This window comes from Hoplias malabaricus, chromosome 6 (genome assembly GCF_029633855.1).
Source record: "Hoplias malabaricus isolate fHopMal1 chromosome 6, fHopMal1.hap1, whole genome shotgun sequence".
In the NCBI taxonomy this organism is placed as follows: Eukaryota; Metazoa; Chordata; class Actinopteri; order Characiformes; family Erythrinidae; genus Hoplias; species Hoplias malabaricus.
In genome coordinates this window covers 20,860,905-20,887,627 of record NC_089805.1, presented here as the reverse complement: position 1 = coordinate 20,887,627, position 26,723 = coordinate 20,860,905, and the positions used below count along the sequence as shown (strand labels likewise).

The window sequence follows — 26,723 nt, the reverse complement described above, 5'->3', positions numbered from 1 at the left end:
ATCTGCAGTCAAATGCTCTACCACTGAGCTATACCCCCTGCTGCCATAGCTTGGGAAGAAATTCTAGAAAACCAACAAGCCAAAGAGACAATCGATAAGATAACACCACTTCCGATGTCAAGAGCATCTGAACTGTTTTCACAGAGAGGCACCCAGACATGAAATGGGGATCTTTTCAACCACCGCCAAAAGCTTTTTCATTTCGGTCTGTAGGAATGGAACACACATTCGCATCAGAAGTGCTTTACGCCATAAGCATTGATGTCTTGGAAGCGCTGTGTTTCAATCATAATCAAGTATGAAAAGTTCAACAGCGGAAACATGGATATAAGAAATAGGACTACCTCTAGATTGCTTTTGTCATGGAAGCAGAGTGTCAAAGCTGAAGACAGCCTCCCCTAAACAGCCATGATGCCAAGCCTTTCCTGGCAGCGTTTCCCAAGTGCACTACAAGCTTAACGAACCAGTGAGAAGATATTTTGGTGTCCATAACCCTGCCTGGGCAGGAAAGTAGCAGAGCTGTTCAGCGTAAGGGTGCTGGGCCCATGACCACCAGATGGAAGGAATGATTACATCCTGTGCTAAAATCTGGGTGCGTTGTGAGCAGAATACTTTGGGACACGTGAGGATTGTCAGATGCAGTCCTTTGTATTTGACCGCAGAATGCAAAGGCAAGATAGGCAAGGAGAATCAATATAAGGAGCTTTTTCCAAGTTCCAGTGACCTAGTGGATAAGGCACTGGCCTCCTAAGCCTGGGATTGTGGGTTCGAGTCCCATCTAGGGTGCATGGCTAGCAGAGTGGCGCAGCGGAAGCGTGCTGGGCCCATAACCCAGAGGTCGATGGATCGAAACCATCCTCTGCTAATAATGAAGAAAACAAAACCCAACAACCTTGTGCGGTTCATTTTCGGATACTAGGCAGCACAAGGAGGCCAAGCTCTCTTGCTAGGACCTTCTCTCTCACATCAGTGAAAAGACAGGCCTAAACAATGCAATCTTTAAATGAGGGGGCACCCAGATTTGAACTGGGGACCTCTTGATCTGCAGTCAAATGCTCTACCACTGAGCTATACCCCCTGCTGCCATAGCTTGGGAAGAAATTCTAGAAAACCAACAAGCCAAAGAGACAATCGATAAGATAACACCACTTCCGATGTCAAGAGCATCTGAACTGTTTTCACAGAGAGGCACCCAGACATGAAATGGGGATCTTTTCAACCACCGCCAAAAGCTTTTTCATTTCGGTCTGTAGGAATGGAACACACATTCGCATCAGAAGTGCTTTACGCCATAAGCATTGATGTCTTGGAAGCGCTGTGTTTCAATCATAATCAAGTATGAAAAGTTCAACAGCGGAAACATGGATATAAGAAATAGGACTACCTCTAGATTGCTTTTGTCATGGAAGCAGAGTGTCAAAGCTGAAGACAGCCTCCCCTAAACAGCCATGATGCCAAGCCTTTCCTGGCAGCGTTTCCCAAGTGCACTACAAGCTTAACGAACCAGTGAGAAGATATTTTGGTGTCCATAACCCTGCCTGGGCAGGTAAGTAGCAGAGCTGTTCAGCGTAAGGGTGCTGGGCCCATGACCACCAGATGGAAGGAATGATTACATCCTGTGCTAAAATCTGGGTGCGTTGTGAGCAGAATACTTTGGGACACGTGAGGATTGTCAGATGCAGTCCTTTGTATTTGACCGCAGAATGCAAAGGCAAGATAGGCAAGGAGAATCAATACAAGGAGCTTTTTCCAAGTTCCAGTGACCTAGTGGATAAGGCACTGGCCTCCTAAGCCAGGGATTGTGGGTTCGAGTCCCATCTAGGGTGTATGGCTAGCAGAGTGGCGCAGCGGAAGCGTGCTGGGCCCATAACCCAGAGGTCGATGGATCGAAACCATCCTCTGCTAATAATGAAGAAAACAAAGCCCAACAACCTTGTGCGGTTCATTTTCGGACACTAGGCAGCACAAGGAGGCCAAGCTCTCTTGCTAGGACCTTCTCTCTCACATCAGTGAAAAGACAGGCCTAAACAATGCAATCTTTATATGAGGGGGCACCCAGATTTGAACTGGGGACCTCTTGATCTGCAGTCAAATGCTCTACCACTGAGCTATACCCCCTGCTGCCATAGCTTGGGAAGAAATTCTAGAAAACCAACAAGCCAAAGAGACAATCGATAAGATAACACCACTTCCGATGTCAAGAGCATCTGAACTGTTTTCACAGAGAGGCACCCAGACATGAAATGGGGATCTTTTCAACCACCGCCAAAAGCTTTTTCATTTCGGTCTGTAGGAATGGAACACACATTCGCATCAGAAGTGCTTTACGCCATAAGCATTGATGTCTTGGAAGCGCTGTGTTTCAATCATAATCAAGTATGAAAAGTTCAACAGCGGAAACATGGATATAAGAAATAGGACTACCTCTAGATTGCTTTTGTCATGGAAGCAGAGTGTCAAAGCTGAAGACAGCCTCCCCTAAACAGCCATGATGCCAAGCCTTTCCTGGCAGCGTTTCCCAAGTGCACTACAAGCTTAACGAACCAGTGAGAAGATATTTTGGTGTCCATAACCCTGCCTGGGCAGGAAAGTAGCAGAGCTGTTCAGCGTAAGGGTGCTGGGCCCATGACCACCAGATGGAAGGAATGATTACATCCTGTGCTAAAATCTGGGTGCGTTGTGAGCAGAATACTTTGGGACACGTGAGGATTGTCAGATGCAGTCCTTTGTATTTGACCGCAGAATGCAAAGGCAAGATAGGCAAGGAGAATCAATATAAGGAGCTTTTTCCAAGTTCCAGTGACCTAGTGGATAAGGCACTGGCCTCCTAAGCCTGGGATTGTGGGTTCGAGTCCCATCTAGGGTGCATGGCTAGCAGAGTGGCGCAGCGGAAGCGTGCTGGGCCCATAACCCAGAGGTCGATGGATCGAAACCATCCTCTGCTAATAATGAAGAAAACAAAACCCAACAACCTTGTGTGGTTCATTTTCGGATACTAGGCAGCACAAGGAGGCCAAGCTCTCTTGCTAGGACCTTCTCCCTCACATCAGTGAAAAGACAGGCCTAAACAATGCAATCTTTAAATGAGGGGGCACCCAGATTTGAACTGGGGACCTCTTGATCTGCAGTCAAATGCTCTACCACTGAGCTATACCCCCTGCTGCCATAGCTTGGGAAGAAATTCTAGAAAACCAACAAGCCAAAGAGACAATCGATAAGATAACACCACTTCCGATGTCAAGAGCATCTGAACTGTTTTCACAGAGAGGCACCCAGACATGAAATGGGGATCTTTTCAACCACCGCCAAAAGCTTTTTCATTTCGGTCTGTAGGAATGGAACACACATTCGCATCAGAAGTGCTTTACGCCATAAGCATTGATGTCTTGGAAGCGCTGTGTTTCAATCATAATCAAGTATGAAAAGTTCAACAGCGGAAACATGGATATAAGAAATAGGACTACCTCTAGATTGCTTTTGTCATGGAAGCAGAGTGTCAAAGCTGAAGACAGCCTCCCCTAAACAGCCATGATGCCAAGCCTTTCCTGGCAGCGTTTCCCAAGTGCACTACAAGCTTAACGAACCAGTGAGAAGATATTTTGGTGTCCATAACCCTGCCTGGGCAGGAAAGTAGCAGAGCTGTTCAGCGTAAGGGTGCTGGGCCCATGACCACCAGATGGAAGGAATGATTACATCCTGTGCTAAAATCTGGGTGCGTTGTGAGCAGAATACTTTGGGACACGTGAGGATTGTCAGATGCAGTCCTTTGTATTTGACCGCAGAATGCAAAGGCAAGATAGGCAAGGAGAATCAATACAAGGAGCTTTTTCCAAGTTCCAGTGACCTAGTGGATAAGGCACTGGCCTCCTAAGCCAGGGATTGTGGGTTCGAGTCCCATCTAGGGTGTATGGCTAGCAGAGTGGCGCAGCGGAAGCGTGCTGGGCCCATAACCCAGAGGTCGATGGATCGAAACCATCCTCTGCTAATAATGAAGAAAACAAAGCCCAACAACCTTGTGCGGTTCATTTTCGGACACTAGGCAGCACAAGGAGGCCAAGCTCTCTTGCTAGGACCTTCTCTCTCACATCAGTGAAAAGACAGGCCTAAACAATGCAATCTTTATATGAGGGGGCACCCAGATTTGAACTGGGGACCTCTTGATCTGCAGTCAAATGCTCTACCACTGAGCTATACCCCCTGCTGCCATAGCTTGGGAAGAAATTCTAGAAAACCAACAAGCCAAAGAGACAATCGATAAGATAACACCACTTCCGATGTCAAGAGCATCTGAACTGTTTTCACAGAGAGGCACCCAGACATGAAATGGGGATCTTTTCAACCACCGCCAAAAGCTTTTTCATTTCGGTCTGTAGGAATGGAACACACATTCGCATCAGAAGTGCTTTACGCCATAAGCATTGATGTCTTGGAAGCGCTGTGTTTCAATCATAATCAAGTATGAAAAGTTCAACAGCGGAAACATGGATATAAGAAATAGGACTACCTCTAGATTGCTTTTGTCATGGAAGCAGAGTGTCAAAGCTGAAGACAGCCTCCCCTAAACAGCCATGATGCCAAGCCTTTCCTGGCAGCGTTTCCCAAGTGCACTACAAGCTTAACGAACCAGTGAGAAGATATTTTGGTGTCCATAACCCTGCCTGGGCAGGAAAGTAGCAGAGCTGTTCAGCGTAAGGGTGCTGGGCCCATGACCACCAGATGGAAGGAATGATTACATCCTGTGCTAAAATCTGGGTGCGTTGTGAGCAGAATACTTTGGGACACGTGAGGATTGTCAGATGCAGTCCTTTGTATTTGACCGCAGAATGCAAAGGCAAGATAGGCAAGGAGAATCAATACAAGGAGCTTTTTCCAAGTTCCAGTGACCTAGTGGATAAGGCACTGGCCTCCTAAGCCAGGGATTGTGGGTTCGAGTCCCATCTAGGGTGTATGGCTAGCAGAGTGGCGCAGCGGAAGCGTGCTGGGCCCATAACCCAGAGGTCGATGGATCGAAACCATCCTCTGCTAATAATGAAGAAAACAAAGCCCAAACCCCTTGTGCGGTTCATTTTCGGACACTAGGCAGCACAAGGAGGCCAAGCTCTCTTGCTAGGACCTTCTCTCTCACATCAGTGAAAAGACAGGCCTAAACAATGCAATCTTTATATGAGGGGGCACCCAGATTTGAACTGGGGACCTCTTGATCTGCAGTCAAATGCTCTACCACTGAGCTATACCCCCTGCTGCCATAGCTTGGGAAGAAATTCTAGAAAACCAACAAGCCAAAGAGACAATCGATAAGATAACACCACTTCCGATGTCAAGAGCATCTGAACTGTTTTCACAGAGAGGCACCCAGACATGAAATGGGGATCTTTTCAACCACCGCCAAAAGCTTTTTCATTTCGGTCTGTAGGAATGGAACACACATTCGCATCAGAAGTGCTTTACGCCATAAGCATTGATGTCTTGGAAGCGCTGTGTTTCAATCATAATCAAGTAATGAAAAGTTCAACAGCGGAAACATGGATATAAGAAATAGGACTACCTCTAGATTGCTTTTGTCATGGAAGCAGAGTGTCAAAGCTGAAGACAGCCTCCCCTAAACAGCCATGATGCCAAGCCTTTCCTGGCAGCGTTTCCCAAGTGCACTACAAGCTTAACGAACCAGTGAGAAGATATTTTGGTGTCCATAACCCTGCCTGGGCAGGAAAGTAGCAGAGCTGTTCAGCGTAAGGGTGCTGGGCCCATGACCACCAGATGGAAGGAATGATTACATCCTGTGCTAAAATCTGGGTGCGTTGTGAGCAGAATACTTTGGGACACGTGAGGATTGTCAGATGCAGTCCTTTGTATTTGACCGCAGAATGCAAAGGCAAGATAGGCAAGGAGAATCAATACAAGGAGCTTTTTCCAAGTTCCAGTGACCTAGTGGATAAGGCACTGGCCTCCTAAGCCAGGGATTGTGGGTTCGAGTCCCATCTAGGGTGTATGGCTAGCAGAGTGGCGCAGCGGAAGCGTGCTGGGCCCATAACCCAGAGGTCGATGGATCGAAACCATCCTCTGCTAATAATGAAGAAAACAAAGCCCAAACCCCTTGTGCGGTTCATTTTCGGACACTAGGCAGCACAAGGAGGCCAAGCTCTCTTGCTAGGACCTTCTCTCTCACATCAGTGAAAAGACAGGCCTAAACAATGCAATCTTTATATGAGGGGGCACCCAGATTTGAACTGGGGACCTCTTGATCTGCAGTCAAATGCTCTACCACTGAGCTATACCCCCTGCTGCCATAGCTTGGGAAGAAATTCTAGAAAACCAACAAGCCAAAGAGACAATCCATAAGATAACACCACTTCCGATGTCAAGAGCATCTGAACTGTTTTCACAGAGAGGCACCCAGACATGAAATGGGGATCTTTTCAACCACCGCCAAAAGCTTTTTCATTTCGGTCTGTAGGAATGGAACACACATTCGCATCAGAAGTGCTTTACGCCATAAGCATTGATGTCTTGGAAGCGCTGTGTTTCAATCATAATCAAGTATGAAAAGTTCAACAGCGGAAACATGGATATAAGAAATAGGACTACCTCTAGATTGCTTTTGTCATGGAAGCAGAGTGTCAAAGCTGAAGACAGCCTCCCCTAAACAGCCATGATGCCAAGCCTTTCCTGGCAGCGTTTCCCAAGTGCACTACAAGCTTAACGAACCAGTGAGAAGATATTTTGGTGTCCATAACCCTGCCTGGGCAGGAAAGTAGCAGAGCTGTTCAGCGTAAGGGTGCTGGGCCCATGACCACCAGATGGAAGGAATGATTACATCCTGTGCTAAAATCTGGGTGCGTTGTGAGCAGAATACTTTGGGACACGTGAGGATTGTCAGATGCAGTCCTTTGTATTTGACCGCAGAATGCAAAGGCAAGATAGGCAAGGAGAATCAATACAAGGAGCTTTTTCCAAGTTCCAGTGACCTAGTGGATAAGGCACTGGCCTCCTAAGCCAGGGATTGTGGGTTCGAGTCCCATCTAGGGTGCATGGCTAGCAGAGTGGCGCAGCGGAAGCGTGCTGGGCCCATAACCCAGAGGTCGATGGATCGAAACCATCCTCTGCTAATAATGAAGAAAACAAAACCCAACAACCTTGTGCGGTTCATTTTCGGATACTAGGCAGCACAAGGAGGCCAAGCTCTCTTGCTAGGACCTTCTCTCTCACATCAGTGAAAAGACAGGCCTAAACAATGCAATCTTTAAATGAGGGGGCACCCAGATTTGAACTGGGGACCTCTTGATCTGCAGTCAAATGCTCTACCACTGAGCTATACCCCCTGCTGCCATAGCTTGGGAAGAAATTCTAGAAAACCAACAAGCCAAAGAGACAATCCATAAGATAACACCACTTCCGATGTCAAGAGCATCTGAACTGTTTTCACAGAGAGGCACCCAGACATGAAATGGGGATCTTTTCAACCACCGCCAAAAGCTTTTTCATTTCGGTCTGTAGGAATGGAACACACATTCGCATCAGAAGTGCTTTACGCCATAAGCATTGATGTCTTGGAAGCGCTGTGTTTCAATCATAATCAAGTATGAAAAGTTCAATAGCGGAAACATGGATATAAGAAATAGGCCTACCTCTAGATTGCTTTTGTCATGGAAGCAGAGTGTCGAAGCTGAAGACAGCCTCCCCTAAACAGCCATGATGTCAAGCCTTTCCTGGCAGCGTTTCCCAAGTGCACTACAAGCTTAACGAACCAGTGAGAAGATATTTTGGTGTCCATAACCCTGCCTGGGCAGGTAAGTAGCAGAGCTGTTCAGCGTAAGGGTGCTGGGCCCATGACCACCAGATGGAAGGAATGATTACATCCTGTGCTAAAATCTGGGTGCGTTGTGAGCAGAATACTTTGGGACACGTGAGGATTGTCAGATGCAGTCCTTTGTATTTGACCGCAGAATGCAAAGGCAAGATAGGCAAGGAGAATCAATACAAGGAGCTTTTTCCAAGTTCCAGTGACCTAGTGGATAAGGCACTGGCCTCCTAAGCCAGGGATTGTGGGTTCGAGTCCCATCTAGGGTGTATGGCTAGCAGAGTGGCGCAGCGGAAGCGTGCTGGGCCCATAACCCAGAGGTCGATGGATCGAAACCATCCTCTGCTAATAATGAAGAAAACAAAGCCCAACAACCTTGTGCGGTTCATTTTCGGACACTAGGCAGCACAAGGAGGCCAAGCTCTCTTGCTAGGACCTTCTCTCTCACATCAGTGAAAAGACAGGCCTAAACAATGCAATCTTTATATGAGGGGGCACCCAGATTTGAACTGGGGACCTCTTGATCTGCAGTCAAATGCTCTACCACTGAGCTATACCCCCTGCTGCCATAGCTTGGGAAGAAATTCTAGAAAACCAACAAGCCAAAGAGACAATCGATAAGATAACACCACTTCCGATGTCAAGAGCATCTGAACTGTTTTCACAGAGAGGCACCCAGACATGAAATGGGGATCTTTTCAACCACCGCCAAAAGCTTTTTCATTTCGGTCTGTAGGAATGGAACACACATTCGCATCAGAAGTGCTTTACGCCATAAGCATTGATGTCTTGGAAGCGCTGTGTTTCAATCATAATCAAGTATGAAAAGTTCAACAGCGGAAACATGGATATAAGAAATAGGACTACCTCTAGATTGCTTTTGTCATGGAAGCAGAGTGTCAAAGCTGAAGACAGCCTCCCCTAAACAGCCATGATGCCAAGCCTTTCCTGGCAGCGTTTCCCAAGTGCACTACAAGCTTAACGAACCAGTGAGAAGATATTTTGGTGTCCATAACCCTGCCTGGGCAGGAAAGTAGCAGAGCTGTTCAGCGTAAGGGTGCTGGGCCCATGACCACCAGATGGAAGGAATGATTACATCCTGTGCTAAAATCTGGGTGCGTTGTGAGCAGAATACTTTGGGACACGTGAGGATTGTCAGATGCAGTCCTTTGTATTTGACCGCAGAATGCAAAGGCAAGATAGGCAAGGAGAATCAATACAAGGAGCTTTTTCCAAGTTCCAGTGACCTAGTGGATAAGGCACTGGCCTCCTAAGCCAGGGATTGTGGGTTCGAGTCCCATCTAGGGTGCATGGCTAGCAGAGTGGCGCAGCGGAAGCGTGCTGGGCCCATAACCCAGAGGTCGATGGATCGAAACCATCCTCTGCTAATAATGAAGAAAACAAAACCCAACAACCTTGTGCGGTTCATTTTCGGATACTAGGCAGCACAAGGAGGCCAAGCTCTCTTGCTAGGACCTTCTCTCTCACATCAGTGAAAAGACAGGCCTAAACAATGCAATCTTTAAATGAGGGGGCACCCAGATTTGAACTGGGGACCTCTTGATCTGCAGTCAAATGCTCTACCACTGAGCTATACCCCCTGCTGCCATAGCTTGGGAAGAAATTCTAGAAAACCAACAAGCCAAAGAGACAATCCATAAGATAACACCACTTCCGATGTCAAGAGCATCTGAACTGTTTTCACAGAGAGGCACCCAGACATGAAATGGGGATCTTTTCAACCACCGCCAAAAGCTTTTTCATTTCGGTCTGTAGGAATGGAACACACATTCGCATCAGAAGTGCTTTACGCCATAAGCATTGATGTCTTGGAAGCGCTGTGTTTCAATCATAATCAAGTATGAAAAGTTCAATAGCGGAAACATGGATATAAGAAATAGGCCTACCTCTAGATTGCTTTTGTCATGGAAGCAGAGTGTCGAAGCTGAAGACAGCCTCCCCTAAACAGCCATGATGTCAAGCCTTTCCTGGCAGCGTTTCCCAAGTGCACTACAAGCTTAACGAACCAGTGAGAAGATATTTTGGTGTCCATAACCCTGCCTGGGCAGGTAAGTAGCAGAGCTGTTCAGCGTAAGGGTGCTGGGCCCATGACCACCAGATGGAAGGAATGATTACATCCTGTGCTAAAATCTGGGTGCGTTGTGAGCAGAATACTTTGGGACACGTGAGGATTGTCAGATGCAGTCCTTTGTATTTGACCGCAGAATGCAAAGGCAAGATAGGCAAGGAGAATCAATACAAGGAGCTTTTTCCAAGTTCCAGTGACCTAGTGGATAAGGCACTGGCCTCCTAAGCCAGGGATTGTGGGTTCGAGTCCCATCTAGGGTGTATGGCTAGCAGAGTGGCGCAGCGGAAGCGTGCTGGGCCCATAACCCAGAGGTCGATGGATCGAAACCATCCTCTGCTAATAATGAAGAAAACAAAGCCCAACAACCTTGTGCGGTTCATTTTCGGACACTAGGCAGCACAAGGAGGCCAAGCTCTCTTGCTAGGACCTTCTCTCTCACATCAGTGAAAAGACAGGCCTAAACAATGCAATCTTTATATGAGGGGGCACCCAGATTTGAACTGGGGACCTCTTGATCTGCAGTCAAATGCTCTACCACTGAGCTATACCCCCTGCTGCCATAGCTTGGGAAGAAATTCTAGAAAACCAACAAGCCAAAGAGACAATCGATAAGATAACACCACTTCCGATGTCAAGAGCATCTGAACTGTTTTCACAGAGAGGCACCCAGACATGAAATGGGGATCTTTTCAACCACCGCCAAAAGCTTTTTCATTTCGGTCTGTAGGAATGGAACACACATTCGCATCAGAAGTGCTTTACGCCATAAGCATTGATGTCTTGGAAGCGCTGTGTTTCAATCATAATCAAGTATGAAAAGTTCAACAGCGGAAACATGGATATAAGAAATAGGACTACCTCTAGATTGCTTTTGTCATGGAAGCAGAGTGTCAAAGCTGAAGACAGCCTCCCCTAAACAGCCATGATGCCAAGCCTTTCCTGGCAGCGTTTCCCAAGTGCACTACAAGCTTAACGAACCAGTGAGAAGATATTTTGGTGTCCATAACCCTGCCTGGGCAGGAAAGTAGCAGAGCTGTTCAGCGTAAGGGTGCTGGGCCCATGACCACCAGATGGAAGGAATGATTACATCCTGTGCTAAAATCTGGGTGCGTTGTGAGCAGAATACTTTGGGACACGTGAGGATTGTCAGATGCAGTCCTTTGTATTTGACCGCAGAATGCAAAGGCAAGATAGGCAAGGAGAATCAATACAAGGAGCTTTTTCCAAGTTCCAGTGACCTAGTGGATAAGGCACTGGCCTCCTAAGCCAGGGATTGTGGGTTCGAGTCCCATCTAGGGTGTATGGCTAGCAGAGTGGCGCAGCGGAAGCGTGCTGGGCCCATAACCCAGAGGTCGATGGATCGAAACCATCCTCTGCTAATAATGAAGAAAACAAAGCCCAAACCCCTTGTGCGGTTCATTTTCGGACACTAGGCAGCACAAGGAGGCCAAGCTCTCTTGCTAGGACCTTCTCTCTCACATCAGTGAAAAGACAGGCCTAAACAATGCAATCTTTATATGAGGGGGCACCCAGATTTGAACTGGGGACCTCTTGATCTGCAGTCAAATGCTCTACCACTGAGCTATACCCCCTGCTGCCATAGCTTGGGAAGAAATTCTAGAAAACCAACAAGCCAAAGAGACAATCCATAAGATAACACCACTTCCGATGTCAAGAGCATCTGAACTGTTTTCACAGAGAGGCACCCAGACATGAAATGGGGATCTTTTCAACCACCGCCAAAAGCTTTTTCATTTCGGTCTGTAGGAATGGAACACACATTCGCATCAGAAGTGCTTTACGCCATAAGCATTGATGTCTTGGAAGCGCTGTGTTTCAATCATAATCAAGTATGAAAAGTTCAACAGCGGAAACATGGATATAAGAAATAGGACTACCTCTAGATTGCTTTTGTCATGGAAGCAGAGTGTCAAAGCTGAAGACAGCCTCCCCTAAACAGCCATGATGCCAAGCCTTTCCTGGCAGCGTTTCCCAAGTGCACTACAAGCTTAACGAACCAGTGAGAAGATATTTTGGTGTCCATAACCCTGCCTGGGCAGGAAAGTAGCAGAGCTGTTCAGCGTAAGGGTGCTGGGCCCATGACCACCAGATGGAAGGAATGATTACATCCTGTGCTAAAATCTGGGTGCGTTGTGAGCAGAATACTTTGGGACACGTGAGGATTGTCAGATGCAGTCCTTTGTATTTGACCGCAGAATGCAAAGGCAAGATAGGCAAGGAGAATCAATACAAGGAGCTTTTTCCAAGTTCCAGTGACCTAGTGGATAAGGCACTGGCCTCCTAAGCCAGGGATTGTGGGTTCGAGTCCCATCTAGGGTGCATGGCTAGCAGAGTGGCGCAGCGGAAGCGTGCTGGGCCCATAACCCAGAGGTCGATGGATCGAAACCATCCTCTGCTAATAATGAAGAAAACAAAACCCAACAACCTTGTGCGGTTCATTTTCGGATACTAGGCAGCACAAGGAGGCCAAGCTCTCTTGCTAGGACCTTCTCTCTCACATCAGTGAAAAGACAGGCCTAAACAATGCAATCTTTAAATGAGGGGGCACCCAGATTTGAACTGGGGACCTCTTGATCTGCAGTCAAATGCTCTACCACTGAGCTATACCCCCTGCTGCCATAGCTTGGGAAGAAATTCTAGAAAACCAACAAGCCAAAGAGACAATCCATAAGATAACACCACTTCCGATGTCAAGAGCATCTGAACTGTTTTCACAGAGAGGCACCCAGACATGAAATGGGGATCTTTTCAACCACCGCCAAAAGCTTTTTCATTTCGGTCTGTAGGAATGGAACACACATTCGCATCAGAAGTGCTTTACGCCATAAGCATTGATGTCTTGGAAGCGCTGTGTTTCAATCATAATCAAGTATGAAAAGTTCAATAGCGGAAACATGGATATAAGAAATAGGCCTACCTCTAGATTGCTTTTGTCATGGAAGCAGAGTGTCGAAGCTGAAGACAGCCTCCCCTAAACAGCCATGATGTCAAGCCTTTCCTGGCAGCGTTTCCCAAGTGCACTACAAGCTTAACGAACCAGTGAGAAGATATTTTGGTGTCCATAACCCTGCCTGGGCAGGTAAGTAGCAGAGCTGTTCAGCGTAAGGGTGCTGGGCCCATGACCACCAGATGGAAGGAATGATTACATCCTGTGCTAAAATCTGGGTGCGTTGTGAGCAGAATACTTTGGGACACGTGAGGATTGTCAGATGCAGTCCTTTGTATTTGACCGCAGAATGCAAAGGCAAGATAGGCAAGGAGAATCAATACAAGGAGCTTTTTCCAAGTTCCAGTGACCTAGTGGATAAGGCACTGGCCTCCTAAGCCAGGGATTGTGGGTTCGAGTCCCATCTAGGGTGTATGGCTAGCAGAGTGGCGCAGCGGAAGCGTGCTGGGCCCATAACCCAGAGGTCGATGGATCGAAACCATCCTCTGCTAATAATGAAGAAAACAAAGCCCAACAACCTTGTGCGGTTCATTTTCGGACACTAGGCAGCACAAGGAGGCCAAGCTCTCTTGCTAGGACCTTCTCTCTCACATCAGTGAAAAGACAGGCCTAAACAATGCAATCTTTATATGAGGGGGCACCCAGATTTGAACTGGGGACCTCTTGATCTGCAGTCAAATGCTCTACCACTGAGCTATACCCCCTGCTGCCATAGCTTGGGAAGAAATTCTAGAAAACCAACAAGCCAAAGAGACAATCGATAAGATAACACCACTTCCGATGTCAAGAGCATCTGAACTGTTTTCACAGAGAGGCACCCAGACATGAAATGGGGATCTTTTCAACCACCGCCAAAAGCTTTTTCATTTCGGTCTGTAGGAATGGAACACACATTCGCATCAGAAGTGCTTTACGCCATAAGCATTGATGTCTTGGAAGCGCTGTGTTTCAATCATAATCAAGTATGAAAAGTTCAACAGCGGAAACATGGATATAAGAAATAGGACTACCTCTAGATTGCTTTTGTCATGGAAGCAGAGTGTCAAAGCTGAAGACAGCCTCCCCTAAACAGCCATGATGCCAAGCCTTTCCTGGCAGCGTTTCCCAAGTGCACTACAAGCTTAACGAACCAGTGAGAAGATATTTTGGTGTCCATAACCCTGCCTGGGCAGGAAAGTAGCAGAGCTGTTCAGCGTAAGGGTGCTGGGCCCATGACCACCAGATGGAAGGAATGATTACATCCTGTGCTAAAATCTGGGTGCGTTGTGAGCAGAATACTTTGGGACACGTGAGGATTGTCAGATGCAGTCCTTTGTATTTGACCGCAGAATGCAAAGGCAAGATAGGCAAGGAGAATCAATATAAGGAGCTTTTTCCAAGTTCCAGTGACCTAGTGGATAAGGCACTGGCCTCCTAAGCCTGGGATTGTGGGTTCGAGTCCCATCTAGGGTGCATGGCTAGCAGAGTGGCGCAGCGGAAGCGTGCTGGGCCCATAACCCAGAGGTCGATGGATCGAAACCATCCTCTGCTAATAATGAAGAAAACAAAACCCAACAACCTTGTGCGGTTCATTTTCGGATACTAGGCAGCACAAGGAGGCCAAGCTCTCTTGCTAGGACCTTCTCCCTCACATCAGTGAAAAGACAGGCCTAAACAATGCAATCTTTAAATGAGAGGGCACCCAGATTTGAACTGGGGACCTCTTGATCTGCAGTCAAATGCTCTACCACTGAGCTATACCCCCTGCTGCCATAGCTTGGGAAGAAATTCTAGAAAACCAACAAGCCAAAGAGACAATCGATAAGATAACACCACTTCCGATGTCAAGAGCATCTGAACTGTTTTCACAGAGAGGCACCCAGACATGAAATGGGGATCTTTTCAACCACCGCCAAAAGCTTTTTCATTTCGGTCTGTAGGAATGGAACACACATTCGCATCAGAAGTGCTTTACGCCATAAGCATTGATGTCTTGGAAGCGCTGTGTTTCAATCATAATCAAGTATGAAAAGTTCAACAGCGGAAACATGGATATAAGAAATAGGACTACCTCTAGATTGCTTTTGTCATGGAAGCAGAGTGTCAAAGCTGAAGACAGCCTCCCCTAAACAGCCATGATGCCAAGCCTTTCCTGGCAGCGTTTCCCAAGTGCACTACAAGCTTAACGAACCAGTGAGAAGATATTTTGGTGTCCATAACCCTGCCTGGGCAGGAAAGTAGCAGAGCTGTTCAGCGTAAGGGTGCTGGGCCCATGACCACCAGATGGAAGGAATGATTACATCCTGTGCTAAAATCTGGGTGCGTTGTGAGCAGAATACTTTGGGACACGTGAGGATTGTCAGATGCAGTCCTTTGTATTTGACCGCAGAATGCAAAGGCAAGATAGGCAAGGAGAATCAATACAAGGAGCTTTTTCCAAGTTCCAGTGACCTAGTGGATAAGGCACTGGCCTCCTAAGCCAGGGATTGTGGGTTCGAGTCCCATCTAGGGTGTATGGCTAGCAGAGTGGCGCAGCGGAAGCGTGCTGGGCCCATAACCCAGAGGTCGATGGATCGAAACCATCCTCTGCTAATAATGAAGAAAACAAAGCCCAACAACCTTGTGCGGTTCATTTTCGGACACTAGGCAGCACAAGGAGGCCAAGCTCTCTTGCTAGGACCTTCTCTCTCACATCAGTGAAAGGACAGGCCTAAACAATGCAATCTTTATATGAGGGGGCACCCAGATTTGAACTGGGGACCTCTTGATCTGCAGTCAAATGCTCTACCACTGAGCTATACCCCCTGCTGCCATAGCTTGGGAAGAAATTCTAGAAAACCAACAAGCCAAAGAGACAATCGATAAGATAACACCACTTCCGATGTCAAGAGCATCTGAACTGTTTTCACAGAGAGGCACCCAGACATGAAATGGGGATCTTTTCAACCACCGCCAAAAGCTTTTTCATTTCGGTCTGTAGGAATGGAACACACATTCGCATCAGAAGTGCTTTACGCCATAAGCATTGATGTCTTGGAAGCGCTGTGTTTCAATCATAATCAAGTATGAAAAGTTCAACAGCGGAAACATGGATATAAGAAATAGGACTACCTCTAAATTGCTTTTGTCATGGAAGCAGAGTGTCAAAGCTGAAGACAGCCTCCCCTAAACAGCCATGATGCCAAGCCTTTCCTGGCAGCGTTTCCCAAGTGCACTACAAGCTTAACGAACCAGTGAGAAGATATTTTGGTGTCCATAACCCTGCCTGGGCAGGAAAGTAGCAGAGCTGTTCAGCGTAAGGGTGCTGGGCCCATGACCACCAGATGGAAGGAATGATTACATCCTGTGCTAAAATCTGGGTGCGTTGTGAGCAGAATACTTTGGGACACGTGAGGATTGTCAGATGCAGTCCTTTGTATTTGACCGCAGAATGCAAAGGCAAGATAGGCAAGGAGAATCAATACAAGGAGCTTTTTCCAAGTTCCAGTGACCTAGTGGATAAGGCACCTGCCTCCTAAGCCAGGGATTGTGGGTTCGAGTCCCATCTAGGGTGCATGGCTAGCAGAGTGGCGCAGCGGAAGCGTGCTGGGCCCATAACCCAGAGGTCGATGGATCGAAACCATCCTCTGCTAATAATGAAGAAAACAAAACCCAACAACCTTGTGCGGTTCATTTTCGGATACTAGGCAGCACAAGGAGGCCAAGCTCTCTTGCTAGGACCTTCTCTCTCACATCAGTGAAAAGACAGGCCTAAACAATGCAATCTTTAAATGAGGGGGCACCCAGATTTGAACTGGGGACCTCTTGATCTGCAGTCAAATGCTCTACCACTGAGCTATACCCCCTGCTGCCATAGCTTGGGAAGAAATTCTAGAAAACCAACAAGCCAAAGAGACAATCCATAAGATAACACCACTTCCGATGTCAAGAGCATCTGAACTGTTTTCACAGAGAGGCACCCAGACATGAAATGGGGATCTTTTCAACCACCGCCAAAAGCTTTTTCATTTCGGTCTGTAGGAATGGAACACACATTCGCATCAGAAGTGCTTTACGCCATAAGCATTGATGTCTTGGAAGCGCTGTGTTTCAATCATAATCAAGTATGAAAAGTTCAACAGCGGAAACATGGATATAAGAAATAGGCCTACCTCTAGATTGCTTTTGTCATGGAAGCAGAGTGTCGAAGCTGAAGACAGCCTCCCCTAAACAGCCATGATGTCAAGCCTTTCCTGGCAGCGTTTCCCAAGTGCACTACAAGCTTAACGAACCAGTGAGAAGATATTTTGGTGTCCATAACCCTGCCTGGGCAGGTAAGTAGCAGAGCTGTTCAGCGTAAGGGTGCTGGGCCCATGACCACCAGATGGAAGGAATGATTACATCCTGTGCTAAAATCTGGGTGCGTTGTGAGCAGAATACTTTGGGACACGTGAGGATTGTCAGATGCAGTCCTTTGTATTTGACCGCAGAATGCAAAGGCAAGATAGGCAAGGAGAATCAATATAAGGAGCTTTTTCCAAGTTCCAGTGACCTAGTGGATAAGGCACTGGCCTCCTAAGCCAGGGATTGTGGGTTCGAGTCCCATCTAGGATGCATGGCTAGCAGAGTGGCGCAGCGGAAGCGTGCAGGGCCCATAACCCAGAGGTCGATGGATCGAAACCATCCTCTGCTAATAATGAAGAAAACAAAACCCAACAACCTTGTGCGGTTCATTTTCAGATACTAGGCAGCACAAGGAGGCCAAGCTCTCTTGCTAGGACCTTCTCTCTCACATCAGTGAAAAGACAGGCCTAAACAATGCAATCTTTATATGAGGGGGCACCCAGATTTGAACTGGGGACCTCTTGATCTGCAGTCAAATGCTCTACCACTGAGATATACCCCCTGCTGCCATAGCTTGGGAAGAAATTCTAGAAAACCAACAAGCCAAAGAGACAATCGATAAGATAACACCACTTCCGATGTCAAGAGCATCTGAACTGTTTTCACAGAGAGGCACCCAGACATGAAATGGGGATCTTTTCAACCACCGCCAAAAGCTTTTTCATTTCGGTCTGTAGGAATGGAACACACATTCGCATCAGAAGTGCTTTACGCCATAAGCATTGATGTCTTGGAAGCGCTGTGTTTCAATCATAATCAAGTATGAAAAGTTCAACAGCGGAAACATGGATATAAGAAATAGGACTACCTCTAGATTGCTTTTGTCATGGAAGCAGAGTGTCAAAGCTGAAGACAGCCTCCCCTAAACAGCCATGATGCCAAGCCTTTCCTGGCAGCGTTTCCCAAGTGCACTACAAGCTTAACGAACAAGTGAGAAGATATTTTGGTGTCCATAACCCTGCCTGGGCAGGAAAGTAGCAGAGCTGTTCAGCGTAAGGGTGCTGGGCCCATGACCACCAGATGGAAGGAATGATTACATCCTGTGCTAAAATCTGGGTGCATTGTGAGCAGAATACTTTGGGACACGTGAGGATTGTCAGATGCAGTCCTTTGTATTTGACCGCAGAATGCAAAGGCAAGATAGGCAAGGAGAATCAATATAAGGAGCTTTTTCCAAGTTCCAGTGACCTAGTGGATAAGGCACTGGCCTCCTAAGCCTGGGATTGTGGGTTCGAGTCCCATCTAGGGTGCATGGCTAGCAGAGTGGCGCAGCGGAAGCGTGCTGTGCCCATAACCCAGAGGTCGATGGATCGAAACCATCCTCTGCTAATAATGAAGAAAACAAAACCCAACAACCTTGTGCGGTTCATTTTCGGATACTAGGCAGCACAAGGAGGCCAAGCTCTCTTGCTAGGACCTTCTCTCTCACATCAGTGAAAAGACAGGCCTAAACAATGCAATCTTTAAATGAGGGGGCACCCAGATTTGAACTGGGGACCTCTTGATCTGCAGTCAAATGCTCTACCACTGAGCTATACCCCCTGCTGCCATAGCTTGGGAAGAAATTCTAGAAAACCAACAAGCCAAAGAGACAATCCATAAGATAACACCACTTCCGATGTCAAGAGCATCTGAACTGTTTTCACAGAGAGGCACCCAGACATGAAATGGGGATCTTTTCAACCACCGCCAAAAGCTTTTTCATTTCGGTCTGTAGGAATGGAACACACATTCGCATCAGAAGTGCTTTACGCCATAAGCATTGATGTCTTGGAAGCGCTGTGTTTCAATCATAATCAAGTATGAAAAGTTCAACAGCGGAAACATGGATATAAGAAATAGGCCTACCTCTAGATTGCTTTTGTCATGGAAGCAGAGTGTCAAAGCTGAAGACAGCCTCCCCTAAACAGCCATGATGTCAAGCCTTTCCTGGCAGCGTTTCCCAAGTGCACTACAAGCTTAACGAACCAGTGGGAAGATATTTTGGTGTCCATAACCCTGCCTGGGCAGGTAAGTAGCAGAGCTGTTCAGCGTAAGGGTGCTGGGCCCATGACCACCAGATGGAAGGAATGATTACATCCTGTGCTAAAATCTGGGTGCGTTGTGAGCAGAATACTTTGGGACACGTGAGGATTGTCAGATGCAGTCCTTTGTATTTGACCGCAGAATGCAAAGGCAAGATAGGCAAGGAGAATCAATATAAGGAGCTTTTTCCAAGTTCCAGTGACCTAGTGGATAAGGCACTGGCCTCCTAAGCCAGGGATTGTGGGTTCGAGTCCCATCTAGGGTGCATGGCTAGCAGAGTGGCGCAGCGGAAGCGTGCAGGGCCCATAACCCAGAGGTCGATGGATCGAAACCATCCTCTGCTAATAATGAAGAAAACAAAACCCAACAACCTTGTGCGGTTCATTTTCAGATACTAGGCAGCACAAGGAGGCCAAGCTCTCTTGCTAGGACCTTCTCTCTCACATCAGTGAAAAGACAGGCCTAAACAATGCAATCTTTATATGAGGGGGCACCCAGATTTGAACTGGGGACCTCTTGATCTGCAGTCAAATGCTCTACCACTGAGATATACCCCCTGCTGCCATAGCTTGGGAAGAAATTCTAGAAAACCAACAAGCCAAAGAGACAATCGATAAGATAACACCACTTCCGATGTCAAGAGCATCTGAACTGTTTTCACAGAGAGGCACCCAGACATGAAATGGGGATCTTTTCAACCACCGCCAAAAGCTTTTTCATTTCGGTCTGTAGGAATGGAACACACATTCGCATCAGAAGTGCTTTACGCCATAAGCATTGATGTCTTGGAAGCGCTGTGTTTCAATCATAATCAAGTATGAAAAGTTCAACAGCGGAAACATGGATATAAGAAATAGGACTACCTCTAGATTGCTTTTGTCATGGAAGCAGAGTGTCAAAGCTGAAGACAGCCTCCCCTAAACAGCCATGATGCCAAGCCTTTCCTGGCAGCGTTTCCCAAGTGCACTACAAGCTTAACGAACCAGTGAGAAGATATTTTGGTGTCCATAACCCTGCCTGGGCAGGTAAGTAGCAGAGCTGTTCAGCGTAAGGGTGCTGGGCCCATGACCACCAGATGGAAGGAATGATTACATCCTGTGCTAAAATCTGGGTGCGTTGTGAGCAGAATACTTTGGGACACGTGAGGATTGTCAGATGCAGTCCTTTGTATTTGACCGCAGAATGCAAAGGCAAGATAGGCAAGGAGAATCAATATAAGGAGCTTTTTCCAAGTTCCAGTGACCTAGTGGATAAGGCACTGGCCTCCTAAGCCTGGGATTGTGGGTTCGAGTCCCATCTAGGGTGCATGGCTAGCAGAGTGGCGCAGCGGAAGCGTGCTGTGCCCATAACCCAGAGGTCGATGGATCGAAACCATCCTCTGCTAATAATGAAGAAAACAAAACCCAACAACCTTGTGCGGTTCATTTTCGGATACTAGGCAGCACAAGGAGGCCAAGCTCTCTTGCTAGGACCTTCTCTCTCACATCAGTGAAAAGACAGGCCTAAACAATGCAATCTTTAAATGAGGGGGCACCCAGATTTGAACTGGGGACCTCTTGATCTGCAGTCAAATGCTCTACCACTGAGCTATACCCCCTGCTGCCATAGCTTGGGAAGAAATTCTAGAAAACCAACAAGCCAAAGAGACAATCCATAAGATAACACCACTTCCGATGTCAAGAGCATCTGAACTGTTTTCACAGAGAGGCACCCAGACATGAAATGGGGATCTTTTCAACCACCGCCAAAAGCTTTTTCATTTCGGTCTGTAGGAATGGAACACACATTCGCATCAGAAGTGCTTTACGCCATAAGCATTGATGTCTTGGAAGCGCTGTGTTTCAATCATAATCAAGTATGAAAAGTTCAACAGCGGAAACATGGATATAAGAAATAGGCCTACCTCTAGATTGCTTTTGTCATGGAAGCAGAGTGTCAAAGCTGAAGACAGCCTCCCCTAAACAGCCATGATGTCAAGCCTTTCCTGGCAGCGTTTCCCAAGTGCACTACAAGCTTAACGAACCAGTGGGAAGATATTTTGGTGTCCATAACCCTGCCTGGGCAGGTAAGTAGCAGAGCTGTTCAGCGTAAGGGTGCTGGGCCCATGACCACCAGATGGAAGGAATGATTACATCCTGTGCTAAAATCTGGGTGCGTTGTGAGCAGAATACTTTGGGACACGTGAGGATTGTCAGATGCAGTCCTTTGTATTTGACCGCAGAATGCAAAGGCAAGATAGGCAAGGAGAATCAATATAAGGAGCTTTTTCCAAGTTCCAGTGACCTAGTGGATAAGGCACTGGCCTCCTAAGCCAGGGATTGTGGGTTCGAGTCCCATCTAGGGTGCATGGCTAGCAGAGTGGCGCAGCGGAAGCGTGCAGGGCCCATAACCCAGAGGTCGATGGATCGAAACCATCCTCTGCTAATAATGAAGAAAACAAAACCCAACAACCTTGTGCGGTTCATTTTTGGATACTAGGCAGCACAAGGAGGCCAAGCTCTCTTGCTAGGACCTTCTCTCTCACATCAGTGAAAAGACAGGCCTAAACAATGCAATCTTTATATGAGGGGGCACCCAGATTTGAACTGGGGACCTCTTGATCTGCAGTCAAATGCTCTACCACTGAGCTATACCCCCTGCTGCCATAGCTTGGGAAGAAATTCTAGAAAACCAACAAGCCAAAGAGACAATCGATAAGATAACACCACTTCCGATGTCAAGAGCATCTGAACTGTTTTCACAGAGAGGCACCCAGACATGAAATGGGGATCTTTTCAACCACCGCCAAAAGCTTTTTCATTTCGGTCTGTAGGAATGGAACACACATTCGCATCAGAAGTGCTTTACGCCATAAGCATTGATGTCTTGGAAGCGCTGTGTTTCAATCATAATCAAGTATGAAAAGTTCAACAGCGGAAACATGGATATAAGAAATAGGACTACCTCTAGATTGCTTTTGTCATGGAAGCAGAGTGTCAAAGCTGAAGACAGCCTCCCCTAAACAGCCATGATGCCAAGCCTTTCCTGGCAGCGTTTCCCAAGTGCACTACAAGCTTAACGAACCAGTGAGAAGATATTTTGGTGTCCATAACCCTGCCTGGGCAGGAAAGTAGCAGAGCTGTTCAGCGTAAGGGTGCTGGGCCCATGACCACCAGATGGAAGGAATGATTACATCCTGTGCTAAAATCTGGGTGCGTTGTGAGCAGAATACTTTGGGACACGTGAGGATTGTCAGATGCAGTCCTTTGTATTTGACCGCAGAATGCAAAGGCAAGATAGGCAAGGAGAATCATTATAAGGAGCTTTTTCCAAGTTCCAGTGACCTAGTGGATAAGGCACTGGCCTCCTAAGCCTGGGATTGTGGGTTCGAGTCCCATCTAGGGTGCATGGCTAGCAGAGTGGCGCAGCGGAAGCGTGCTGTGCCCATAACCCAGAGGTCGATGGATCGAAACCATCCTCTGCTAATAATGAAGAAAACAAAACCCAACAACCTTGTGCGGTTCATTTTCGGATACTAGGCAGCACAAGGAGGCCAAGCTCTCTTGCTAGGACCTTCTCTCTCACATCAGTGAAAAGACAGGCCTAAACAATGCAATCTTTAAATGAGGGGGCACCCAGATTTGAACTGGGGACCTCTTGATCTGCAGTCAAATGCTCTACCACTGAGCTATACCCCCTGCTGCCATAGCTTGGGAAGAAATTCTAGAAAACCAACAAGCCAAAGAGACAATCCATAAGATAACACCACTTCCGATGTCAAGAGCATCTGAACTGTTTTCACAGAGAGGCACCCAGACATGAAATGGGGATCTTTTCAACCACCGCCAAAAGCTTTTTCATTTCGGTCTGTAGGAATGGAACACACATTCGCATCAGAAGTGCTTTACGCCATAAGCATTGATGTCTTGGAAGCGCTGTGTTTCAATCATAATCAAGTATGAAAAGTTCAACAGCGGAAACATGGATATAAGAAATAGGCCTACCTCTAGATTGCTTTTGTCATGGAAGCAGAGTGTCAAAGCTGAAGACAGCCTCCCCTAAACAGCCATGATGTCAAGCCTTTCCTGGCAGCGTTTCCCAAGTGCACTACAAGCTTAACGAACCAGTGGGAAGATATTTTGGTGTCCATAACCCTGCCTGGGCAGGTAAGTAGCAGAGCTGTTCAGCGTAAGGGTGCTGGGCCCATGACCACCAGATGGAAGGAATGATTACATCCTGTGCTAAAATCTGGGTGCGTTGTGAGCAGAATACTTTGGGACACGTGAGGATTGTCAGATGCAGTCCTTTGTATTTGACCGCAGAATGCAAAGGCAAGATAGGCAAGGAGAATCAATATAAGGAGCTTTTTCCAAGTTCCAGTGACCTAGTGGATAAGGCACTGGCCTCCTAAGCCAGGGATTGTGGGTTCGAGTCCCATCTAGGGTGCATGGCTAGCAGAGTGGCGCAGCGGAAGCGTGCAGGGCCCATAACCCAGAGGTCGATGGATCGAAACCATCCTCTGCTAATAATGAAGAAAACAAAACCCAACAACCTTGTGCGGTTCATTTTCGGATACTAGGCAGCACAAGGAGGCCAAGCTCTCTTGCTAGGACCTTCTCTCTCACATCAGTGAAAAGACAGGCCTAAACAATGCAATCTTTATATGAGGGGGCACCCAGATTTGAACTGGGGACCTCTTGATCTGCAGTCAAATGCTCTACCACTGAGCTATACCCCCTGCTGCCATAGCTTGGGAAGAAATTCTAGAAAACCAACAAGCCAAAGAGACAATCGATAAGATAACACCACTTCCGATGTCAAGAGCATCTGAACTGTTTTCACAGAGAGGCACCCAGACATGAAATGGGGATCTTTTCAACCACCGCCAAAAGCTTTTTCATTTCGGTCTGTAGGAATGGAACACACATTCGCATCAGAAGTGCTTTACGCCATAAGCATTGATGTCTTGGAAGCGCTGTGTTTCAATCATAATCAAGTATGAAAAGTTCAACAGCGGAAACATGGATATAAGAAATAGGACTACCTCTAGATTGCTTTTGTCATGGAAGCAGAGTGTCAAAGCTGAAGACAGCCTCCCCTAAACAGCCATGATGCCAAGCCTTTCCTGGCAGCGTTTCCCAAGTGCACTACAAGCTTAACGAACCAGTGAGAAGATATTTTGGTGTCCATAACCCTGCCTGGGCAGGAAAGTAGCAGAGCTGTTCAGCGTAAGGGTGCTGGGCCCATGACCACCAGATGGAAGGAATGATTACATCCTGTGCTAAAATCTGGGTGCGTTGTGAGCAGAATACTTTGGGACACGTGAGGATTGTCAGATGCAGTCCTTTGTATTTGACCGCAGAATGCAAAGGCAAGATAGGCAAGGAGAATCATTATAAGGAGCTTTTTCCAAGTTCCAGTGACCTAGTGGATAAGGCACTGGCCTCCTAAGCCTGGGATTGTGGGTTCGAGTCCCATCTAGGGTGCATGGCTAGCAGAGTGGCGCAGCGGAAGCGTGCTGGGCCCATAACCCAGAGGTCGATGGATCGAAACCATCCTCTGCTAATAATGAAGAAAACAAAACCCAACAACCTTGTGCGGTTCATTTTCGGATACTAGGCAGCACAAGGAGGCCAAGCTCTCTTGCTAGGACCTTCTCTCTCACATCAGTGAAAAGACAGGCCTAAACAATGCAATCTTTAAATGAGTGGGCACCCAGATTTGAACTGGGGACCTCTTGATCTGCAGTCAAATGCTCTACCACTGAGCTATACCCCCTGCTGCCATAGCTTGGGAAGAAATTCTAGAAAACCAACAAGCCAAAGAGACAATCGATAAGATAACACCACTTCCGATGTCAAGAGCATCTGAACTGTTTTCACAGAGAGGCACCCAGACATGAAATGGGGATCTTTTCAACCACCGCCAAAAGCTTTTTCATTTCGGTCTGTAGGAATGGAACACACATTCGCATCAGAAGTGCTTTACGCCATAAGCATTGATGTCTTGGAAGCGCTGTGTTTCAATCATAATCAAGTATGAAAAGTTCAACAGCGGAAACATGGATATAAGAAATAGGACTACCTCTAGATTGCTTTTGTCATGGAAGCAGAGTGTCAAAGCTGAAGACAGCCTCCCCTAAACAGCCATGATGCCAAGCCTTTCCTGGCAGCGTTTCCCAAGTGCACTACAAGCTTAACGAACCAGTGAGAAGATATTTTGGTGTCCATAACCCTGCCTGGGCAGGAAAGTAGCAGAGCTGTTCAGCGTAAGGGTGCTGGGCCCATGACCACCAGATGGAAGGAATGATTACATCCTGTGCTAAAATCTGGGTGCGTTGTGAGCAGAATACTTTGGGACACGTGAGGATTGTCAGATGCAGTCCTTTGTATTTGACCGCAGAATGCAAAGGCAAGATAGGCAAGGATAATCAATACAAGGAGCTTTTTCCAAGTTCCAGTGACCTAGTGGATAAGGCACTGGCCTCCTAAGCCAGGGATTGTGGGTTCGAGTCCCATCTAGGGTGTATGGCTAGCAGAGTGGCGCAGCGGAAGCGTGCTGGGCCCATAACCCAGAAGTCGATGGATCGAAACCATCCTCTGTTAATAATGAAGAAGACAAAGCCCAACAACCTTGTGCGGTTCATTTTCGGACACTAGGCAGCACAAGGAGGCCAAGCTCTCTTGCTAGGACCTTCTCTCTCACATCAGTGAAAAGACAGGCCTAAACAACGCAATCTTTATGTGAGGGGGCACCCAGATTTGAACTGGGGACCTCTTGATCTGCAGTCAAATGCTCTACCACTGAGATATACCCCCTGCTGCCATAGCTTGGGAAGAAATTCTAGAAAACCAACAAGCCAAAGAGACAATCGATAAGATAACACCACTTCCGATGTCAAGAGCATCTGAACTGTTTTCACAGAGAGGCACCCAGACATGAAATGGGGATCTTTTCAACCACCGCCAAAAGCTTTTTCATTTCGGTCTGTAGGAATGGAACACACATTCGCATCAGAAGTGCTTTACGCCATAAGCATTGATGTCTTGGAAGCGCTGTGTTTCAATCATAATCAAGTATGAAAAGTTCAACAGCGGAAACATGGATATAAGAAATAGGCCTACCTCTAGATTGCTTTTGTCATGGAAGCAGAGTGTCGAAGCTGAAGACAGCCTCCCCTAAACAGCCATGATGTCAAGCCTTTCCTGGCAGCGTTTCCCAAGTGCACTACAAGCTTAACGAACCAGTGAGAAGATATTTTGGTGTCCATAACCCTGCCTGGGCAGGTAAGTAGCAGAGCTGTTCAGCGTAAGGGTGCTGGGCCCATGACCACCAGATGGAAGGAATGATTACATCCTGTGCTAAAATCTGGGTGCGTTGTGAGCAGAATACTTTGGGACACGTGAGGATTGTCAGATGCAGTCCTTTGTATTTGACCGCAGAATGCAAAGGCAAGATAGGCAAGGAGAATCAATATAAGGAGCTTTTTCCAAGTTCCAGTG

General features: G+C 47.1%; 23 non-coding genes across 23 annotated transcripts in view; all 23 read right to left on the bottom strand.

Annotated features, from left to right (window-relative positions):
* Positions 1–38, bottom strand: part of trnac-gca (transfer RNA cysteine (anticodon GCA)) — a 72-nt gene extending 34 nt beyond the window's left edge. The window contains exon 1 of the tRNA in view: positions 1–38. This exon is cut by the window's left edge and continues 34 nt beyond it. This is a non-coding gene — a tRNA (tRNA-Cys).
* A 968-nt stretch (positions 39–1,006) lies between these two features.
* Positions 1,007–1,078, bottom strand: trnac-gca (transfer RNA cysteine (anticodon GCA)). The gene has a single exon. It is a non-coding gene; the product is annotated as a tRNA-Cys (tRNA).
* Positions 1,079–2,046: 968 nt separating this feature from the next.
* On the bottom strand, positions 2,047–2,118 carry trnac-gca (transfer RNA cysteine (anticodon GCA)). Its single transcript has one exon. It is a non-coding gene; the product is annotated as a tRNA-Cys (tRNA).
* Positions 2,119–3,086: 968 nt separating this feature from the next.
* On the bottom strand, positions 3,087–3,158 carry trnac-gca (transfer RNA cysteine (anticodon GCA)). The gene has a single exon. It is a non-coding gene; the product is annotated as a tRNA-Cys (tRNA).
* A 968-nt stretch (positions 3,159–4,126) lies between these two features.
* On the bottom strand, positions 4,127–4,198 carry trnac-gca (transfer RNA cysteine (anticodon GCA)). The gene has a single exon. It is a non-coding gene; the product is annotated as a tRNA-Cys (tRNA).
* A 968-nt stretch (positions 4,199–5,166) lies between these two features.
* Positions 5,167–5,238, bottom strand: trnac-gca (transfer RNA cysteine (anticodon GCA)). Its single transcript has one exon. It is a non-coding gene; the product is annotated as a tRNA-Cys (tRNA).
* Positions 5,239–6,207: 969 nt separating this feature from the next.
* On the bottom strand, positions 6,208–6,279 carry trnac-gca (transfer RNA cysteine (anticodon GCA)). Its single transcript has one exon. It is a non-coding gene; the product is annotated as a tRNA-Cys (tRNA).
* A 968-nt stretch (positions 6,280–7,247) lies between these two features.
* On the bottom strand, positions 7,248–7,319 carry trnac-gca (transfer RNA cysteine (anticodon GCA)). Its single transcript has one exon. It is a non-coding gene; the product is annotated as a tRNA-Cys (tRNA).
* Positions 7,320–8,287: 968 nt separating this feature from the next.
* Positions 8,288–8,359, bottom strand: trnac-gca (transfer RNA cysteine (anticodon GCA)). Its single transcript has one exon. It is a non-coding gene; the product is annotated as a tRNA-Cys (tRNA).
* Positions 8,360–9,327: 968 nt separating this feature from the next.
* On the bottom strand, positions 9,328–9,399 carry trnac-gca (transfer RNA cysteine (anticodon GCA)). The gene has a single exon. It is a non-coding gene; the product is annotated as a tRNA-Cys (tRNA).
* Positions 9,400–10,367: 968 nt separating this feature from the next.
* Positions 10,368–10,439, bottom strand: trnac-gca (transfer RNA cysteine (anticodon GCA)). The gene has a single exon. It is a non-coding gene; the product is annotated as a tRNA-Cys (tRNA).
* Positions 10,440–11,407: 968 nt separating this feature from the next.
* Positions 11,408–11,479, bottom strand: trnac-gca (transfer RNA cysteine (anticodon GCA)). Its single transcript has one exon. It is a non-coding gene; the product is annotated as a tRNA-Cys (tRNA).
* A 968-nt stretch (positions 11,480–12,447) lies between these two features.
* On the bottom strand, positions 12,448–12,519 carry trnac-gca (transfer RNA cysteine (anticodon GCA)). Its single transcript has one exon. It is a non-coding gene; the product is annotated as a tRNA-Cys (tRNA).
* A 968-nt stretch (positions 12,520–13,487) lies between these two features.
* trnac-gca (transfer RNA cysteine (anticodon GCA)) lies at positions 13,488–13,559 on the bottom strand. Its single transcript has one exon. It is a non-coding gene; the product is annotated as a tRNA-Cys (tRNA).
* A 968-nt stretch (positions 13,560–14,527) lies between these two features.
* Positions 14,528–14,599, bottom strand: trnac-gca (transfer RNA cysteine (anticodon GCA)). Its single transcript has one exon. It is a non-coding gene; the product is annotated as a tRNA-Cys (tRNA).
* Positions 14,600–15,567: 968 nt separating this feature from the next.
* trnac-gca (transfer RNA cysteine (anticodon GCA)) lies at positions 15,568–15,639 on the bottom strand. The gene has a single exon. It is a non-coding gene; the product is annotated as a tRNA-Cys (tRNA).
* Positions 15,640–16,607: 968 nt separating this feature from the next.
* On the bottom strand, positions 16,608–16,679 carry trnac-gca (transfer RNA cysteine (anticodon GCA)). Its single transcript has one exon. It is a non-coding gene; the product is annotated as a tRNA-Cys (tRNA).
* Positions 16,680–18,687: 2,008 nt separating this feature from the next.
* On the bottom strand, positions 18,688–18,759 carry trnac-gca (transfer RNA cysteine (anticodon GCA)). The gene has a single exon. It is a non-coding gene; the product is annotated as a tRNA-Cys (tRNA).
* Positions 18,760–20,767: 2,008 nt separating this feature from the next.
* On the bottom strand, positions 20,768–20,839 carry trnac-gca (transfer RNA cysteine (anticodon GCA)). Its single transcript has one exon. It is a non-coding gene; the product is annotated as a tRNA-Cys (tRNA).
* A 968-nt stretch (positions 20,840–21,807) lies between these two features.
* On the bottom strand, positions 21,808–21,879 carry trnac-gca (transfer RNA cysteine (anticodon GCA)). Its single transcript has one exon. It is a non-coding gene; the product is annotated as a tRNA-Cys (tRNA).
* Positions 21,880–22,847: 968 nt separating this feature from the next.
* On the bottom strand, positions 22,848–22,919 carry trnac-gca (transfer RNA cysteine (anticodon GCA)). The gene has a single exon. It is a non-coding gene; the product is annotated as a tRNA-Cys (tRNA).
* A 968-nt stretch (positions 22,920–23,887) lies between these two features.
* On the bottom strand, positions 23,888–23,959 carry trnac-gca (transfer RNA cysteine (anticodon GCA)). The gene has a single exon. It is a non-coding gene; the product is annotated as a tRNA-Cys (tRNA).
* A 968-nt stretch (positions 23,960–24,927) lies between these two features.
* Positions 24,928–24,999, bottom strand: trnac-gca (transfer RNA cysteine (anticodon GCA)). The gene has a single exon. It is a non-coding gene; the product is annotated as a tRNA-Cys (tRNA).
* Between the last annotated feature and the right edge of the window lie 1,724 nt (positions 25,000–26,723).